The 5291-nt window shown below is 37.1% G+C and overlaps 1 protein-coding gene across 1 annotated transcript in view; it reads left to right on the top strand.

Annotated features, from left to right (window-relative positions):
• LOC106883894 (disabled homolog 2-interacting protein-like) overlaps window positions 1-5291 on the top strand; it is a 285725-nt gene that overhangs the window by 41160 nt on the left and 239274 nt on the right. The window lies entirely within an intron of this gene.

Below are 5291 nucleotides of genomic sequence, written 5' to 3'. Positions count from 1 at the left end.
GGTGGTGGTGGGAAATTGTGCTCCAATTGAAATGTATTGCTGCTGTGTGCCTGTTGTGGGTTAAAACTATTGATCACCATTTATTTAGATTGAGGAATTTAATATAGTAATACATAGAGAAAGAGAGAGATAGATAGATAGATAGAGAGAGAGAGAGAGAGAGAGAGAGAGAGAAAGAGAGAGGGGGAGAGAGAGAGGCAGTGACTGGTAGGAAATATTTTGGTTGTAATAACTGCTTCAATATGGAACCATAAAAGTGTCTTAAATCGGAAGTCATAATCGGAAGAAAATATAAATGGAGATGGAGAGGAATGGAAAAAGTTTATATATATATATATATATGTGTGTGCGCATGTATATATATATATATATATATATATATGTATAAATGTATGTAGGCATATATGAATGTGTGTGTGTGTGCATGCATGCATAGTGTTGTCCTCATTTTACTGTTGATAGAAAAAAGTTATATAATTTCAAAGACTCTTTCACTACTTTTGTGTGTTTATGTATATACACAAACTCATATTCTAATTCAGGTGGCAAGATTGAGATTAGTGTGTGTGTGTGTGCATACATACGTATATAAAAATCACACACACACACACACACATATATATATATATATATATACACACACACACACACATACTTTTTCTGACTAGGAGAAACAAACATACCAAAACTCTCTCTCTCTCTCTCTTTCTCTCTCTCTCTCTCTCTCTCTCACACACACACAGTGCATGTGTGTATGGTATAGGTGCAGGCAGGGTTGTGTGGCAAGATGTTTCAGTTGCCATCTACCAGATCCACTCACAAGACTTCGGTTGACTAAGATCTAATAGCAGGAGACACTTGGTCAACATGCCATGCAGTAGGACTGAACTCAAGACCATGTGGTCAGGAAACAAGCTTCTTACTACCCAGCCATGCCTGTGTGCATCGTTGGCGATTTTCTTTCTCCGTCTTCCCTTCTTTGGAATTTTCCTACATTTCTGATAAAGATCTCTGATCGAAATGTTAAATCCTCTTTCTTTTCTTTCCTTTCCTGAGCGTCCAATAACACTGTATTTATTCCAAGTCCTCGCGTTGTTTTTTCGTGTTTTTGTTGCTTGTTCATGTTTGAATTGACTATATATATATATATATGTATGGTCATAGGTTGTTTATTTCTGTTAATTTATTAATGTCTGCGATAAAGAGCCTGCTCTTGGCCACCCTGTAGATGTTGAAATTATAATATTTGTTGTTGATGTTAACAGATGGCTTATTCTAATTATAAAAAGCAGACATCATTTTCACTTGCTGTACAAGAATATATTTCAACTGCAGAAATTGGAAACTGTCTAGCCAACAAACTCTCTAACTCACAGACTCATGCATGCATGAATGTATCCTCAGAGACATCAAGGGAGTTTTTATGGCTACGGTAGGGGAACCCCTTTTGAAATACCAGGGGTGAATTACAATTATGTGTGATCCTGTGGGGGCACATCTGTGTTAAGAACATATAACGAGGGTTTAATTTTACATTACATAGGTATGTTGTGCACTTCCACCATATTTAATTAAAATGTTTTAACGCATTTATTTAACCATCCATTCATCTACCTATTTTCTTCATGCATAGTCCCTTGGAGGACTGCGAGGGTAGAATCTTCATGTACCTCTTCCATATGGTCCTGTCAGAAGCAACTGTCATTGTATTGGGTTGTCCGGAAAGTTTGTGCTGATTTTCCAAAAGGTTCTTCTCACTCAACTCATGTGGTACCCAAACATTGTAGTGATTTGTGTACCCAAGCTTTACCAGGTACTCATGAACAACGGATTTTGATAGGTTGAGGCTTTTTGAGGCTTTCTGCCAATTTTCGGGTTGTGCATTGTGGATTATTCTCAATTAATGACTTGATTTCGTCATCATCTGTAGTGGATGGTCTTCCTTGTCGCTCAATAAGGCTACAATCTCCAGCTTGGAACCTTGCGAACCACTTCTGTACAGTTCTTTCAGATAAAGAAACATCACCGTAAACTGCGCATATTTCTTTGGTTGTTTGTGAGGCATTTTTCCCTTTACGGAAAAAGAAAAGCATCAAGTGCTGAAAATGAACTTTCTTATCTTCCATTTTAAAGGGTTACAGATTTGCTCGACTAAAGGCGGTGCTCCAGCATGGCTGCAGTCAAACGACTGAAACAAGTAAAAGAACAAAAGAATATATGCACTCTTGTATATATATATATATATATATATATATATATATATATATAATACAAAATGATTACTGGTCATTAATTACAGTAATTGTTGCATACATTCAGATGTGTGTGCATATACGTATTTACATATATATGTATATATATATGCACACACACACGCACATATATGTATGTATATATATGACATTTGTTGAAGCGTATTTTTAATATCCGTTGTTCGCAAAACATAATAACCCACTCTTTAAATATTAATGATTTGTGACGTTTAAACAAGACAGGGAAATTGCTTTTCTTTTTTTTTCCATAAATTATTTGTCACTTTCCAGTTATGTGAACACTGAAAATTCTATGTTAGATTTCTGATACATTCAGCTGCATTTGTATATCGTATATATATATAAATGTGTGTGGATGTGTGTGTATATGCATGTATGCCACCAACAGAACGACTTTTGGTTATTGTCTGGATAACAAACCACCATGCATCAAAAGGATTCAGAGCAAAGTGCTGTATAACTATTTTTTTTTATAATATGTATATATAAAATAGCTGAGTATACAAATATATAGGTTTCTATCTGAGTGTAGAGGTTTTAAAAGTGCACCAAGACTCCTACATTTGAAAAGAAGCTGAAATACATGATTTTGTATTATATTACTTCTGAATGTGCTTCCAGCTGTCCATTTGCATATATATGTCTAATTAATATATCTGAGGTTATGTCATTCTGATGTTTTCTAAAAAGAATGAAATAGTGCTATACATGATTAGTGCACATCACCTTTGTTCCTTAATTTCAAATTCAAACTTCTAATCCTATCAAATATTATATTTAAAAAATGGTTAGTTCCCTCATACTACTAGGAGTCTCTATGCACACACACACACACACACACACACACACACACACACATGATTAAAAAGATAAATTTGGATAATTTTTAATATTAGCCCAGGGCCTGTATAACTTTATGGCACATAATCTAAAGTCATATTTTGGGGGCACCATAGCCTACACCAGTAGGGAGTTGTTGTTGGCCAGTATCTTAAGGTCATGAGATGTTTCACTCTTCTATGAATTATTCCAGGATAGTATTGAATAGAGCAGGATCAGTTGAGGGTTAAAAAGTTCTGACATTATGTGACTGTTGGTGGTTATGTGAGATGAGTTCAGTTTTTGCTGAGGTTACACATCGAACATGCAGGCATAGAGGACTGTTTAGAATTTATCCTTGAACATTTTCTTCTACAATTTTTCTCCAATTTATTCTCCAATTTTTTTAACCTCAATTCATTACATTTCTTTGTCATGTCATCATCGTCATCATCATCATCCTTTAGCATCCATTTTCCATGCTGGCATGGGTTGGACGGTTTGACTGAAAACTGGTAAGCTGGGGAGTTGCAGCAGGTTCCAATCTGATTTGGCATCGTTTCTACTGCTGGAGTCCCTTCCTAACACCAACCACACCAAGAGTGTAGTGGGTGCTTTTTACCTGCCACTGGCATGGGTATCCTTTACATAACACTGGCATCAGCCACAACTATGGCTTGATAGACCTTCTCTAGCAAAGTATATTACCAAAGGCCTTGGTCACTCATCACTGTCTCCACGAGCCCCAACGTTCAAAGGGTGTTTTTTATACACACCACCAGTATGGATGCCAGTTGCACGACTCTGGCCACGACTATGATCTCATTTGGTTTGACAAGTCTTCTCAAGCACAGCATATCGCCGAAAGTCTCGGTCACTTGTCACTGTCACCGTAAAACCCAACGTTTGACGGGTGCTTTTTACATGCCACTGACATAGGTGCCAATTACACGACACTGGCATCAGCCACAACCACAGTTTCACTTGGCTTGACAAGAAGTGTAATATCTGAAGATGAGTTTTCACCATTTTATCCCAGCTCATTCTCAGTCTTCTTCTCTTCCACAGGTCCCATTCACTTTGAGTGTGTGCTAATTCCTTACACTGTTGTCATCCTCCATACACATCACATATACACACACACGCCCTCACCTTTTACTTTTGCACGCTACGTTGGATTCTTCTTATCTCTAGTCTTCCTGTCTGCTTATTTGTGCTCCGCCATTCAAGCACGTTAATGTTACACGTTCAGCAGAGCATGCTTGCTTCATTTCTTTCTAGCTGTCACACATCTTCCACATTCAGACTCTATATCTGGCGGTCATGCGGCATTGCACTTCATGCGTAATCACTGAAGAGACTAAGAACTGAACCTTAATGATTAACTGCTGTCTACATAATTAATTTGTCGCCAAAATTGTTGTTGACTTTCATCTTGCTGACGGCATCATTGTATTATACAACTTGTGTGTTTCACACTTATTCATCAACCCTGGTTTTCTTTAGTGATCACAATCTTACCCAACTCGGAACCCTGTCAAAGGCTTTCACCAAGTTAACAACTGCCTGGTAGGTTTGGAGAAGGTGCGTGGCTTAATGGTTAGGGTTATTTGGCTCGCAAACACAAGGTCACAAGTTCAATACCCAGTGGCACATTGTGTCCTTGAGCAAGACACTTTATTTCACATTGCTCCAGTCCACTCAGCTGGCAAAAGTGAGTTGTACCTGTAATTCAAAGGGGCCGGCCTTGCCATTTTTTTATGTCGCGCTGAATTTCCCTGAGAACTACGTTAAGGGTACATGTGTCTGGTAAGTTATGGGGACTTAAACACACCAACACCAATTGACCGGCAGTGGGTGAGTGGGAGTAAGGCAAACAAAGACACACCTAAATATATACATACATACTTACATACATATATACATACATATATATATATATATATATATATATATATATATATATATATATATAGATAGATAGATAGATAGATAGATAACTGGAGTTAGACGCAGTTGTTATTCAAATTCTTTTACTTCTGACACATGTTTCAAAGATATCATGTAAACCCGGAGTTTCTACCTTTAAAAACAAGGAGTTACAACGTTTTACTTGTGTGATTTTTTGCTACCCTGGTAACTATTTATCTATTTTTTCCATGTTAACCGTTAACAAGGTTAAAATACACACATCTATTA

Source organism: Octopus bimaculoides, chromosome 21, assembly GCF_001194135.2.
Source record: "Octopus bimaculoides isolate UCB-OBI-ISO-001 chromosome 21, ASM119413v2, whole genome shotgun sequence".
Taxonomy (NCBI): domain Eukaryota; kingdom Metazoa; phylum Mollusca; class Cephalopoda; order Octopoda; family Octopodidae; genus Octopus; species Octopus bimaculoides.
The sequence above is the reverse complement of the archived record's forward strand: the minus strand, read 5'-3'. Positions and strand labels throughout refer to the sequence as shown.